Source organism: Phoca vitulina, unplaced genomic scaffold (genome assembly GCF_004348235.1).
Source record: "Phoca vitulina isolate PV1807 unplaced genomic scaffold, GSC_HSeal_1.0 scaffold4, whole genome shotgun sequence".
NCBI classification, from domain to species: Eukaryota; Metazoa; Chordata; class Mammalia; order Carnivora; family Phocidae; genus Phoca; species Phoca vitulina.
Genome location: NW_022589707.1, coordinates 9,169,683 through 9,185,695, shown reverse-complemented (window position 1 = coordinate 9,185,695; position 16,013 = coordinate 9,169,683). Strand labels below are relative to the sequence as shown.

The 16,013-nt window shown below is 39.0% G+C and overlaps 1 protein-coding gene and 1 pseudogene across 7 annotated transcripts in view; one reads left to right on the top strand and one right to left on the bottom strand.

The window, feature by feature from the left end:
• DGKI (diacylglycerol kinase iota) overlaps positions 1 to 16,013 on the bottom strand; it is a 419,897-nt gene that overhangs the window by 358,799 nt on the left and 45,085 nt on the right. The window lies entirely within an intron of this gene.
• On the top strand, positions 3,278 to 3,927 carry LOC116630734 (annotated as a pseudogene).

The following is a 16,013-nucleotide window of genomic DNA, read 5'->3' as shown; positions in this document are numbered from 1 at the left end:
CTCTTGTAAGAAAGGAGGGGCACCTGAAGGTCCAGGTGTACGGTGGGGAGGCTCGAGGGAAAAGTGGAATGAACACAGACAGATAATTTTCACAGATTAATCTAAGGGGAGAAGAAGGAAAAAAATGCAAGAGAAAAGGGGGAATAATGAGATCATTGTTAATTACAAGGAAAGGCCTTTGAAAAATTAGGAGAACTTTCCAACTTAGTTGATGTACAAGATGGTAATATGGAAGACTGTGGCATCATTAAAAATAAATAAATTTAAGTGGAAAAGTCACTGCCCACCAAAAATAACTTACATGAAAGCAGTATTTTAAATTGGGATTCCACCAAGAAAGAATCCATTTAAAAGTAAATAATGCCTATATGATTATGTAGTGGAAGTAAGGAAGGAAGGAAAGAAGGAAGGAAGGGGGGAAGAAGGAAGGAAGGAAGGGAGGAAGAAGGAAGAAAGGAAGGAAGGGAAGAAAGAAAGAAAAGAAAGAACAGAAAAGGAAAAAAGAAAAGAAAAGAAAAGAAAAAGAAAAGAATAAAGATGGATGAGTCCAAGTAAATGTGCAAAGATTTTGGCTCCCTGTGTCCCACAGGAGCGTCAGCTACGGTTAAGCTTCCGTCAGTGTCCCCTGTATCACTGGCCAACCGTGAAGATGAAAGCTTCAAGAGGCTGCTTTATTTCTGAAGTCATTATCAGCCTTTTTCTTTGTGTCAACAACACTTTAAATCATATCTCAACAGGTGAAATGTTTTGCACCATTGGCTCTTTATTTATTTTGTCCTTGCTTTCTACTCATAAATATCCTTTATTCTCTTTAAATATATATATTTATAAATATAAAGTTATATATTATAATGATATAATATCATTACATTATATAAACCACAGTATTATATAGCATTATTATTTATATTTATTGTTTTTGTAATTAAAGCTAAAACAAAGAGTACAAACCCACATACACACTTACAAACATGGAATCAACTGTGTATATTTTTATATATATTTTTTGCTCTGTATATATATATATTGCTCTAGATAATTGAGGTATCTCTGCAGTTCTAACTTTATCTTGTTAATTTCACATTGGCATTTAAATATCCAGACCCACGAGCAAGAGGACTGGAGAAAATATTTTGGGATGGTCAAATACTTACAATTTACAATGCAACCATAATTTAACTATATAATCCATCCATCCGCCTGTCTTTCCTTCACATGAATGCTAGGTGATGGGTAATCAAACATAAGTAAGACCCTATTCTCAAGGACCTCACAGCCTTGATAGTTGAGGTGACAAATAAGTGACTGAGCAATTACATACAAATTGACAAGCTTTGTGATACTAAAATATAACAAGAACAATGGGAATATAAGAAAGCATGAGTAACCCAGTTTGAGGAAGTTTTTCTTAAAGGTTGATACTTTGAGCTGACTTTTAAAGGACCTTAGTAGTTAGCCAGGCTATGAAGGTAGAGGCATTTGAGGCCCGGACCATGATACCTGCAAAGGAGGGGAGATTTTTAAGGGAAGGGTGTGTCTAGGGAATGCCAAATGGTTCAATAAAGTCAGAAAGCACATGGGATAAATACGGATGAATCCAGAAAAAGAAGATGGGAAAACAATGGGGAACAATGAAAGCAATGAGGAGCCATTGATGGGCTTTAATTTAGGGAATGGTTTGCTCATGTTTGCTTTTTTTAAAAAGATTTTATTTTTAAGTAATCTCTACACTCAACATGGGGCTCGAACTCACAACCCCGAGATCAAGAGTCCCATGCTGATTGAGCCAGCCAGGCAGCCCTCATGTTTGCATTTTTGAAAGCTCACTCTGGGCTTTCAAGTAGATTAGTTGGAGGTAAGAGGGGAGGCAAGGAGACCATTGTATGGCAGCTGACGGGGCTGTCTGCTCCTAACAGCACAGCACCTTGGGCATAACAACTGATAACAATGACACTGATAACAATGACAAAATCTGGACAATTAAAGAAAATATTACTCAAAAGCACTGAGAAGTGACCAAGGTCAGGCAAAAACTTGGAGCAAAGATAACCATTAAAAGGCAATGAATAAAATGTGCAAATTTACAAATTCTTGCCTGAGGGCACTCCCAATCCACACAAAGCTGGGCTTCAGAAAACCACAACTTCCTTTCTTGACCAAGATGTCAGATGATTTCAGGGAAGGCAGAACTGTCAGAAAGTTAGGAGGAAATGTTGGAAGGGAGGAAGTCACAAAGGGAGTGAGCCCTAAAATCTGCAAATAAAATCCCCCCAAGTCCCTGGCTAACCAATAAACTATGCATGTAAATTAACCTCTTGAGTCATTGCAACACTGATCATAATCCCAGGGCTTTTTTGTTTTTGTTTTTTTCCCAGCAGGGCTTTTTAAATAAAAATTGACACGCTAATTCTAAAATTTAATTGGAAATATAAGTGTAAAGAATCTAGAACAGTTAAACAATCTTGAAGAAAGAATACAAATGGGAAACTTCGAAACCAAAGTAATTCCATAAAGGAGAGTCTTTTCAACAAATTATGCTGGAATAGCTAGATACCCAGGTGGAAAAAGAATGAGTCTCAACTGCTGTCTCATATTAAGCACAAAAATTAATTCAAGATGGATCACAGATTTAAATATGAAAGCTTACATATAAAACTTCTAGAAGAAAACAGAGAATATCTTTATGACCTGAAGATAAGGTAAAGTTTTCTCAGACAAGATATAAAAAGCAATACCATAAAAGAAAAATTAAAAGTATCTGTTTATTAAAAATAACATTAGGAAAAGGAACAGGTATGTATCAGATGGGGAGAATATATTCACCAAATATATATCTGATAAGGGATTTATATCCAGAATTCTTTTTTAAATCTTAAAACTCACTAATAAATTTTTTTAAACAATTAAAATATAGGCAAGAAATGCTTGGACAGACTCTTCACAAAAGAAATTACATGAAAGTCCAATAAGAAATAATGCTTTACATTGGGGAGGGTATGTGCTATGGTGAGCGCTGTGAATTGTGTAAAACTGTTGAATCACAGACCTGTACCTCTGAAACAAATAATATATTATATGTTAAAAAAAAAAAAAAGAAAGGGAAGATAGTAGGAAGGGAAAAATGAAGGGGGGGAAATCAGAGGGGGAGACGAACCATGAAAGACTATGGACTCTGAGAAACAAACTGAGGGTTCTAGAGGAGAGGGGGTGAGAGGATGGGTTAGCCTGGTGATGGGTATTAAAGAGGGCACGAATTGATGGAGCACTGGGTGTTATACGCAAACAATGAATCATGGAACGCTACATCAAAAACTAATGATGTCCTCTAGCTGCCATCTTGCATCCCCATGTGTGTGCACCTAATCTCAGCTGGTCCTCCCGAGACCCCCTGAGCGCCAACCCTATTCCCCCGCGCGGTCCCATTTCCGCTCCACCAAGATGAAAGAAACTGTCATGAACCAGGAGAAACTCACCAAACTGCAAGCACAAGTGCGCATTGGTGGGAAAGGAACTGCCTGCCGAAAGAAGAAGGTGGTTCATAGAACGGCTACAGCAGATGATAAAAAACTTCAGTTCTCCTTAAAGAAGTTAGGAGTAAACAATATCTCTGGTATTGAAGAAGTGAATATGTTCACAGACCAAGGAACAGTGATCCCCTCTAACCACCCCAAAGTTCAGGCATCGCTGGCAGTGAACACTTTCACCATTCCAGGCCATGCTGGGACAAAGCAGCTGACAGAAATGCTACCCAGGATCTTAAGCCAACTTGGTGCAGACAGTCTGACTAGTTGAAGAAGACTGGCTGAAGCTCTGCCCAAACAATCTGTGGATGGAAAAGCACCACTTGCTACCGGAGAGGATGATGATGATGAAGTTCCAAATCTTGTGGAGAATTTTGATGAAGCTTCCAAGAATGAAGCAAACTGAATTGAGTCAACTTCTGAAGAAGATAAAACTTGGAGAAATTACTGGGAGCTGCTATTTTATATTATGACTGCTTTTTAAAATTTTGTTCATGGATCTGATAAAATCTAGATCTCTAATATTTTTAAGCCCAAGCCCCTTGGACACTACAGCTCTTTTCAGTTTTTGCTTATACACAATTCATTCTTTGCAGCTAATTAAGCTGAAGAAGCCTGGGAAAAAAGTTTGAAACAAAGTTAATAAAGTTCTTTGCCTAGGAAAAAAAAAAAAAAAACTAATGATGTAATGTATGGTGATTAACATAACATAATAAAATAAAATTTAAAAAAAAAGAAAGAATGCTTTACATCATTAGTCACCAGGGAAATGCAAAATAAAACCACAATGAGATACCATTATGCACCCATCAAAATGGCCAGATTTAAAGACTGACAGCAAATATCAGTGAAGATGTGGAACAGCTAGAACTTTCATACCTTGCTAGTGGAAGTGAAGTGGTACCTTTGGAAAAGATCTAGCAATTTTTTATAAAATCAACATTATTCCTACCCTTTGATCTTCAAATTCTACTGTTAGGTATTTATCCAAAAGAAATGAAAACATTTTCCCACAAAAAGACTTCAAGATTGTTCAGGGACACAATATGCAAAAATTTTTAAATGTCCATCAACAGAAGATTCACAAGCAAATTGTAGTTTATTCATATAATGGAATAATCTTCAGCAAGTAGTTCAGGCATGAACTACTAATACAGGCAGTGATATAGATGAATCGCACATGTATTATGCCGAGTGAAAGATGTTGAACATGAAAGAATATATGCTGTATTCCAGGTATATAAAATTCTAGAACACACAAAACTAAACTAAGGTTTTTAAAAAAATCGAGTGGTGGGGCGCCTGGGTGGCTCAGTCGTTAAGCGTCTGCCTTCGGCTCAGGTCATGATCCCAGTGTCCTGGGATCGGGCTTCCTGCTCTGCGGGAAGCCTGCTTCTCCCTCTCCCCTCCCCCTGCTTATGTTCCCTCTCTCACTCTGTCTCTCTCTGTCAAATAAATAAATAAAATCTTTAAAAAAATCGAGTGGTTCCCTCTGAAGGGCAAAGCTGGACTGGAAAGGGACTGGGAAGGAAGGGAAGAAGGAACTTTCTGGGAAGATGTCTCTTCATAAAGGTGTAGGTTTTATGCTATGAAGGATGGGTTATGGATTCATGAATCCAAACTGTACATCCAAAATTTATTCCCTTCAGTGTTTATAAATTTTACTTTAAAAAACAAAACCTGTAAAATCATCATCATCATCATCATCAAGTAGGAAGTAGAAAGTGGGTTGATAGCTGTCAAAACTAGGTGATGGCTATATGAGGTTTCATTATACTATTTTGTATACTTTGTACATATTTGAAATGTTCCAATACGAATTCTTTTAAAGATTTAACTGCAATAATTCAAGTGACAGATGATGAAGGCCTGAATGAAGAAAGTAGCATTGAAGTGAGACAAGATGAAATGAGTCTGCTACCCAAGTGACTGGGGACTGAAACTAAACCTATGTGAGAGGTAAAAGAAAAGGGGAAATTCGCAGATTCCAAATCACCCAAAATAGAAAGGTATTTTCATAGCGCTGGTTTCCATAATGGTCCTCTGTGTTTAAAAACATCATTTTGAAAAGTGTCCATAGATAGCACTAGATTGCTGAAGGGGGCACCCATGGTGCATAAGAGCTTAAGAACTTATAGATGACTCCCAGGTTTCTGATTTGAGCAATTAAGTGGATTTTCTAGATGCCATTTATTAAGACTCAAGAGAAATTACATGAAAATGAATGGGTACTCAGGATGAACAGTGGGGTTCATGGTAATGATGTGAGTTAAGTCTGTAACATTTTCATCAGAGAAGCCCAGTAAGCTGTCAGATGTATGGTCTGCATCTCAGGAAGAGGTCTGGGCTGTAAAGAGATTGGGAGTCATTAGCATGGAGGAGATCAGTCTTATAAACTGAGCTCCTGTGAGATGCACAGCTTCTCATTTAAGGATGCCCTGTCCACGTGGAAGGTACACACGGAATCCTCACAAAGACTACCTGGTTCCACCCTCATCATCCACTAAATCCACCCTGGAAGCAGCCAGTCTTACCTCCGTGTAACAAAACTGTCTCTACAACAAGATGGGAAAGTTTAAAAGAAACAAGGAGAGAGTAGTAATATATATATGCAACAAGATGTTCCGACAAATATTCTCTCTGAGACTTCAAGAAACAATAGATAATACATTTTAAAAGAGGATGCTTGAGCTGTCTCCCATGGAACAAGGTGTGGGCTATGTGCTAGAGACAGCCATCTCAGGACTGGCTTAGACACTATCCGAAACATCACAGCAGAGTGTAGCACCTTGGTGCTACCAGGATCCTCAGGGTTGAGAAAACTGTAGCCAGGAGAGCAATGCATGGCCCTTGTCTCGGGGAACTGCAAATATGAGATCCTCAGCAATGAGGGTGGGAAGACTAGAAAGACTCCACAGAAGAACTCCAAAAAAGCCAACTTTAACAAATCTGCGAGATTCAGAGAGCACTAACAGTAGAAGGATAAATCATCACTAGCCAGGTAGGGGCTTAACTGTTTCCTCCCTCCTCCTCTCTGCCAGCCAACTCCAGCTTGAGAGGAGTCTGCAGCTGAGGCCAGCAAACAGGAGACAAGGGTGAAAAGGCACCATGGAGAAAGACAGAAGAAGCTGACCCATCTCTTCTCCCCAGACTGCAGCAGTCCTGTGCAGGCCCATGTTGGGGGGCGGAAGAGACCTCAATTCTAAGATGAGAGTTTTTATTAGTGCCCAGCTCTGGAAGTTTTAGTTCCTGAATTAGTACAGTGACTTGCAGTGCAAAGGTTTTTTATTTCCTAAGAGTGGCCAGCAAAGCCAGGGCAGGGCATGCCCCACCATGCAGGTTTAAAGAACGAATACAAGGAGAAAGGTAGGCTGTTTTATGATTAAATCCCATGTGTTGAGTTTAGAAATCCCAGGTGAATCTTGAAGAATCATGAATCTAATGACTCTACTTCTCTACTAATGACTCTTACTTCCACTTCTTTTGACTCTACTCACATCAATCCTTCAGAATCTTTTTTTTTTCAAATTATTAATCTTTTACTCAAAGTGAGACACCATGTTAAGGCACTGTGAGGGTATGATAATGAGCAGCTCCTCTTCTGGTTGCTTCCCTCTCACCCACAAGCCTCTGATGATACCCAGGTCTCTGGCGCCCACCCACATTTCCTTTACTCTTGGACCCATATTACCAACTGCTTATTAGACAATCCAATTTGGTGGGGCTTATCTTAAGCTCACTATGTCCCAAGAAGAAACTTGCCATCTTTTCAAATCTCCATGTTCAATCCAATCTGCTCTTACCCTTCATTATCTACCATCCCACCCACCACTAACAGAAAGATCTTTCTAAACCAGAACGTTCAAGTTGCTACTCTGAATTTTTCAATGGCTCCCAGTCTCCAAAATCCAACCTCCTAGACATAACATCTCTTGATGGGTCTAACCCCTACCTCCAGACTATCCCAACACCACTCAACTGCATATTTTTTAAACATCTCCTGCACACTGCCAAGGGCTCTCTCACCACTCTACTCCCAGTCTTGCTGGTCTAGAGTTGTTTGGAATGCCCTACCCATCCCCAGAGCCCTAAATGGAAAATGCCATTTGTCTTTGAATCAGCCCAAATGTTGCCTCCCTTGCAGAATATTTCCTCTGATCTCCAGGCTGGAAAGTTAAGTAAGTTACATACTTCTGTGTTAGCATCGGTCAAATTTTATTTTAATCACCTCAGTGCATAGCAGTTTGCCCCTCCCTGTGCCACCCAACAAAACAAAACAAAACAATGTTTTTTGACCAAAACCCCTGTTTTTGTATGCCAGCATGATGCTTGGTATAGCGTATGTCCTCATAAATATTTATTTAACTGAATTATAGTGAAGTGAATTAATGACTTTAAGGAATTTGTAATTTAAAAGAAGAAATGAGAACAGAGATTCTGTCTTACTCATTTCTACCACAGAGTAGGCCTCAATGAAATGAGGTGAAGAAATGAATAAAAGATCAGATAGAAAGCAGGGTATCCTTACAAATGGAGCAGACAAAGACAACAGAAATTTAATGGAGACAGACAGGACACCTTTTTTTTTCTGTTCATTTCTCATTCCAGTACCCTACACGGCTAAGCTTAAGATAAATGAATGCAAATGGGTTGGAAGTGGGAGAGGTTTTCTTAAAAAAATAAAATAAAATAAAAATAAAAAGACTACCACCCACTACCCATGCTACCCTCCCACCAGAATGACTGTAGTTTTAGCATCCATAATAGGATTGTTGCAGTTTTGAGAATGTTGCCATGGTAACCAACCTCAGCCCTTCCCCTAATATAAGATAAAATTTAGCAAAAGAAATAAATAACAGACTCCCATAGAAACATTATCAGACCTTTCCATATAAATAACCTGGGTAATTAAATGTTTCAAAACAGAATATTTAGAGAGCTGTGAGAAAAAAAAAAGATTCTACAAAGTTTATTTTTAAACAAAGGGGGGAAAAAAATCACAAAACATCAGCTGGAATACTTGGCTCCCCACATGGTTTCAAGGAGTCACAATTTCCTAACTTGCCTGGACAAGAACCACAGAACAGAGAATCACAAGTCTCTATTTTGTTGCACAAGCAACATTCCTACCAGGAACTCTCAATCCCTATTACGAAGGGATAACCAAGAGAATTCTCCTGTTTGGACTCCCCCAAATAAACAATGGCACTTGCAAAACATTAACTGTAGCAGACCCTCACCATACTGTGGCCTAGATAACATCCATGCTCCCTTTTCCTTTCAAGAATTCTCTAGGTGACTTGTTCATCGAGAGCAGGGGTCCCAGATTTGTTATGTAAAGGGGCAGTAATAAGTATTTTAGGCTTTGCAGGTCATAGGATCTCTGTCACAACTACTAAACTCAGCTGTTGAAGTACAAAAGCAACCACAGAGTACGCAATGAATAAGCACAGCTGTGTTCCAATAAAACTTTATTTACAAAAACAGTCAGGGGGCGCCTGGGTGGCTCAGTTGGTTGAGCGACTGCCTTCGGCTCAGGTCACGATCCTGGAGTCCTGGGATGGAGTCCCGCATCAGATTGGGCTCCCTGCTCAGCGGGGAGTCTGCATCTCCCTCTGACCCTCCCCCCTCTCATGCTCTCTCTATCTCATTCTCTCTCTCAAATAAAGAAAATCTTTAAAAAAAAAAAAAATACTACAAAAACAGTCAGCCAGATCAGGCCCAAGGGTGAGAGTTGGCTGACTCCTTAGTCACACTTACTCCTCGTAAACTCTCAAGTTTCTGTGTATCACAGGAAACACTGTCCCACCTTCTTCAGCCAAGCAGGAAAGCCAGGCCCGCACAGTATGCAGCACTCAAAGGGAGGAGCAAAGGATAGTCAGATCGATGCTCCTAAGACTGATCTGGAAATGACTGCAATAAGCTCTGTGAGAGCTTCTTATTGTGTGAACTTCCCTCCTAGAAAAATTTTAAAAGCCAAATAGAAAGCCATCTGTCAGGGAAGGGTAGGTACAACACTCCCTACAACCAACTGGATGCTGTTCTACTTTAAATGGATAAGAAGCCCGACCGGCTGGCATGGGGCCCAGTGATGCATCTCTATTCAATAAAAGCAAATGATTATCAGTCTGAAGCCTGGAGCAACTTTAACCAATTTGCAAATCTGGATGATTTTCTGAAGTTCCTTTAAGTTCTAGAAAGAGACTTGGATACAGCTGGTGAAACAGAAAGTACCGGACTCAGGGGATGGATGGTTATGGATTTCGGCTTTTCCTTCAAGTAGTTGTGTTACCTGCCAAATCCCTGAAAGACTGTCATCATCTGTAGAATGGGGGTAACAGTGCCTGTTGCTGGACTTGCTGAGGATGAAACTAGGTAACCTACGGAGAACATGTTACAGAGTCAAGGATTCAACTGTGTCATTTGCATTCCCTTAAAGAGAGCAGACGAAATTCCAGGTTTTGGCTTAATTTTATTTGTTCTTCCAGAGAGAAAGCCCTCTCGGGTCAATGTTGCTACAGTCCAAAGAATAATTTTTTTTTTCTCCTGGCAAACTGCTGCAGAAGGAGCTAGAAGCAATACTTAAACAACTCATTAGCACAGAAATCAGTCCAAGTGAGCAGCAGCATGTGACAAGCATCTCATCTCAGAAATCACAAGTCCCCTCCCTTCTCCCTATCCCTCTCTGCAGCTATAGGCATCTATCTACTTCTGAGTGCATATTTTCCTCTGTTCTTTTCCTTCTTCTAATCCATTCTATTTCTCCCCCTATGTTTCCTGCCTCGTGCCTCTCTCAACTGGACATGATAGGAAGTATATTTATTTAATGGTTTCATATTCCCTCTCAGATAACCTGAATTAGGTTGCTCTTTCTTAAGGGTGCCTGATTAATCTTTTTGGTGAGTCAGTCACCCTGATATAGATTCTCTACCCATGTTCAAAAACCTTTGTAGCAAATCTCTTCCAAAAGGCTTATGATTATTAAGCATTAAAGAAAAGACTGGTTTAATGGCAAAAGGCAAGCCAACTTTAAATAGAAGAATCCAAAGAAATCAGAAGAGCTGGACTTGAGGTTTCCATAGACTTTCAAGTGAAACTAAGTCCCTTAAAAGTTGTAAGACCCTATAAGATTCCTTGGTTATGAAAATCAGCCATCACCACATGTGGAAATTGCTCTTTTTTATCACAGAGATTCTCTGGTGATATATGAAAAGAACCTTCAGCTTCTTGGAAAGAGATGCTAGATAACTGTCTGTTTTACTCTCCAACTTGCCTTCATATGGTGATAGCGGTGGGAAAAGTTTCTAACTTTTGCTCAGGAGAATATTTTATCTTAGCGGTGGGTGAAAAAATAGAAGTGAAAATGAACCACTCAATCCTTTCCCCCTTACTTCAATTATTCTGTCAAATAATCATGAAACTTCTAGAGATTCAGGCTTATGCACAAATGTGCAGTTCCATGTATTTCAGCCACATGAAATAGAGGACTTCAGCCACAACTCATTAATTTGGTTGTACCACACACTTCAGTGATCATTCAGAGAGGACAAAGTATTTAAAAGGACTGGATTACATATGGTAGAGAAACATGGGTATCTTTCTCACTGATAGCAGTGCTTTGAGGTGTGAGTCACAGGTTTAGAAGACATTGGTTTACCAATTAACACATATATTTACTGAGCATCTGATATAAAACACAGACAGACAGGGAAAGCTGGCTTCCAGGAATTATGAGTAAAGAGACAGGAACCATTGGTATGAGAGTAGATAAAGAGAGAAAGAGAAAGAGAGATAAAGTTGGTTTGGAGAGCTGAAGATGAGAGATAAATAACCACTTTCCTCCAACCCTCTACTGGGGTATAATATTTATAATAGACATCAACAGTAAAATGTGACTTTATTTAGAATCAATATTTTTGGTTCCTACATTGACAAATATTTTAGTTCCCATTCATCAAACATTTATCATGTGTCTATTACCAAAAAAAGCACTGAGTTGGGTACTGATTTTGAGGAACAGAAGCGCTACTTGACAGCGCCAGGAGGTCCCTTCTTCCAGGAAACAATAGCTAATAGCTAAAATTTACACTGAATGCTTACACTGTGCCAGGCATTTACCTAGGCAACTTATAAGAATTAACTCATTTAATTCTTACCACTGTCTTATGAGAGTGGTAAAGAATAGTTGTTGTCACTACTACTATTGCACCAGGTGGTTTCTCTCTGTCCTCCTTTCTTCTTTCTCTCTAATGTAAGACCCAAGCTGCTTGATAAGATTTCTCTCCTTTATAAAACCAGGAACTTCCAATAGCTACTACCCTCTGTCCTGTAGACCTTGGTCCACATCTACCTGTCTTCATCCCTAGATTATGAAAACACCTCCTGGCTGGTCTATCTGACTCCATTCTCTTCCCATTCCAATCCACCTAGTATTATTTTAATCACTGTCAAACCCCATTTTTCATATGTCATTTCCCTGCCTAAGATCCTACGACATACACAAAGTTGAAATGTGCTGCTACTGTCTATCATTTTTCTCCAGCTTTCTTTCTCCTTAATGTGTGATTCCCATAACACAGTCGCACTCAAACCTATGCATATCTAGAATAGCCAAGAAGATTTTAGAGGGCTTTATTTTCTGGAGTTTGAACATAGTTTTTTTAATTTTTTAATCATTTTTCTAATAACAGCCCCAAATAAGCCTCCTTCCACTTCCACATGCCTTATTGAAAATTATCCAGCAAATTTAAATACAAACTCCTACCTAGTTTTCAAGGTCCCTATCATCTGCCCATATCCTAAGCAATCTGTATTAACTCCCATAATTCTTATATAAATCCTCACGTCCAGTGAAGCTAATCTTCCCACTGTTTAGTTCACAAAGAATTTATACAGTGCCTACTCAGTGCCAGTCACTGAGGACGTATGGTATGAACAAGACATAATCTATGCCCTCAAAGATTTTACAATTTGAAGATCTACTACATATGATAGATAATCCCCACCTCTGTAGGCTGGCCCATATTCTGTCATCTACCTGGCATGCATTCACCTCTTTCCCTTCCTTTCCTCAAAGTCCAACTCAAATAATGCCTTTCTGGACCACTTTAGCTCACACACTTGCTCCCTCTCTGAGATTCTTGAAGCTCAACTCTTTATCTTCACTATTAAAAAAAAAAAACTGCAAGAATGACAGACTGTGCGAAGATTGGTATTCTCTGAAGTTTTAGGAAAGCAGATGACTACATCTGAGATTTAAAACATGAAAGAGATGAGGCTAGTCAATTACAGGAATCTTCCCAGGACAACCCCATAAAGATGTAAATATGCTATAGGCATGTACTTCTCAAACTTTCCTGTGTGCATAAATCACCTCGTTAAAATGCAGATTCTGATTCAGCAAGACTGGAGTGGGATCTGAGAGTCTACATTTCCAGCAAGCTCTCAGGTGGTGCTGACACTGTGGTTCCTAAGTTACACATCAAGTAGCAAGTCAACAGCAGGCACTTCTCAAGGGTCCCCAACCAACAGCTCATGATCAGCCAGTCAATTCTGTTCTGCCAGCTTTATTAGGGTTCCCAGCTGAGACTTCCACTCAGACTTTATTATCAGCCAGCAAGTGCCCCTCCTCCTCTTTTGTGATCTCAAGACTTAAGGGAAATATCTCATCCTGGTGGCTCTTGTACACAGAAAGATGAGGTACAACATTCCCCTAGAGACATAAATATCAATCTCCCCAGAGTGGAAACAAGTACCAGACTTAATCATCCAGCTATATCCTTCTAGCACACCCATTTCATTTTTCTGGTTCTGTACTCACCAAACAATTTTCTGGTCTGAAATCTATGTCTCAAAAGCAGCCCTGATATCAAGGTCACTCAGGAAGAAGAAACACTTCCAGAGTGGTGCTCCATCAAAGCAATGAGAGCAGTGGCAAAATAGTCAAAATAAACATTTTCAGAATTCTGTAGGTTCACCAAAGGATGGAAAGAAAAATGGCTATTTCTCTAGAAGAACAGTGAGCTACATGGCATTTATATTTGCTCTTTTACCATCTCCCTCTCCCCAGCATTGCAATAGCCTTGAAAACCAGCAACTGTAGAAACATGGCAGCTGTGAAAAACAGTGGTCTGCCAGCTATCTGAGAGAGTAAAAGAGGTCTGGAGCTCCCCAAAAAGCCCCATCTCCAGAGAATTATCACTATTATCTGGAAAGTCCCATCCATGGGATTTATCTTTAGTTGACCTAACTCAGATATTATTAAGTGAGGAAATCCCTATATTCAGGGTGTATTTCCAAAAGAATTGGGAATTATTTAGCATCATGGCTGCTTGAGGTGGTGAAACCAGTTGAGGCAAACAGGAAGCCAACCAAAGAAACTTGAAATAAATATCTGGGAAATGAGATATCCAGAGAGGGCTTTGAAAAGTTCTGAATTCCCCGGGAATCTAGAAAGCTGTATGTATGTGCAGGGATGTGCATATTCTTGGGAAAGACCTAAGAAGGCCCTCATCTCTCACCTATGGCTGGCCATGCAGGAGATGAAAGCTATGGCAGAGTTGTAAACTGCCAGAACATGGAAGGCATACCCCAATTCACATGCATATATCTGTAGCAGAAGTGTGGGAATTTTTTTAGTTAGGAATTTAAGGAAGTCTATGCCAACTCATTAGCTGACCACCACGCTAATCAAGCAGAGACTTTAGATGCTGCATACAACAACAAATACAGACTTTAAAAATTAATAAAGTCACTAATCAAACAAACAGCACTGGTAAGAACAACTGTTACAGTGTACTACAAACAACAGAGCAAACCAGGTGTTGGGGCGTGGAGACAATCTGATTTCCAGAGAGGTTTCATGAAATTATTCTAAAAACCCAGTTTTCAGCAACCAAAAAAATGGCACACATAATGACATAGGAAAGTATGGCCCATAAATAGGAAAAAAGAATCAACAGAAACTATCCCTGAAAAGCTCAGATGTTTGAGTTACTACACAAAGTTATAAATGAGCTGTTATAAGTATGTTCCAAGAACTAAAGGAAATTTTGCCTAAAGAATTAAAGGAAAATATGAGAATGATATCTCACCAAATAGACAATATTAACAAAGAGATACTACGAAAGAGTCAAATAGAAATTTTAGAGTTCAAAAATACAATCATATCAATGAAAAGTTCATTGGAAGGGACCAACAGCCCAACTGACTGGGGAGAAGAAAGAACTAACAAACTTAAAGACAGATCAGTTGAGATTATCCAATTTGAGGAACAGAAAGAGAAAATAATGAAGAAAAACAAACCAAGCCTCAGAGACTGGGACATGAACATCACACCAGCATATCCCAAAAGGAAAGGAGGAGAAGGATAGAAAGAATAGTTGAAGAAATAATGACTGAAAATGTCCCAAATTATAAAAACATTAATCTACACATTCGAGAAATTCAGGGAACTCCAGGTAGGATAAACTCAGAGACCCACATCTACATAGTCATAAACTGCCAAAAGCAAAAAGCAAATAGAATCTTGAAAGCAGCAAAAGAAAAATGACCCATCATATGAAGCAATCTTGAATAATATGAACAGCTGACTTCTCACTGGAAAACATAGAAGCCAAAAGCCAATAGGATGACATGTTATTAAAAGAGCTGAAAGAAAGAGACTGTCAGCAAGAATACCAAATTAGTGGGTGCCTGTGTGGCTCAGTCAGTTGAGCGTCTACCTTCGGCTCAGGTATGATCTCAGGGTCCGGGGATGGAGCCCCAAGTCAGGTTCCCTGCTCAGAGGGGAACCTGCTTCTCCCTCTCCCTTTCCTTCTGCCCCTCCCCACCGCTCGCTCATGCTCTCTCTCTCAAATAAATAAACAAAATCTTAAAAAAAAAAAAAAAAAGAATACCAAATTCAGCAAAATCATCCTTCAGTTTGAAGGAGAAATGAAAACATTCCCGGATAACTGAACACTGAGAGAACCCATCACAAGCAGACCTACCCTACAAGAAATACTACAGAGAGTCCTTCTGGCAGAAATAACAGGATATTATACAGTAACTTGAATACACATGAAGAAATGAAGATTACCAGTAAAAGTAACCACATAGGTAAATATAAAAGATAATACTAATGTATTTTATTCATAAGTCTTTTTTATGAGATTTAAATGGGAACTGCATAAACCAATAACTCCAAGATGGTGTTAGTATGGCTATAATGTATAAGGAGGTGATTTGTATGATGATAATAGCACAAAGGAGAAAGGGCGAACAGAGCTGCATATGAGCAAAGTTTTTGTAATACTATTGAAATTGAGTTGGTATTAATCTGAACTAGGTTTTTTAAGAAAATATTTTAAATGTAATCCCCAGAGCAACCACTTGAAAATAATTCAAAAATATTTCATTAAGAAGGGAGGTAATTAAAATAGTACATTAAGAAATGTATATTTAACAAAAAAGAAGGCAGTAATGAAGAAATACAAGAACAAAAAAATATAA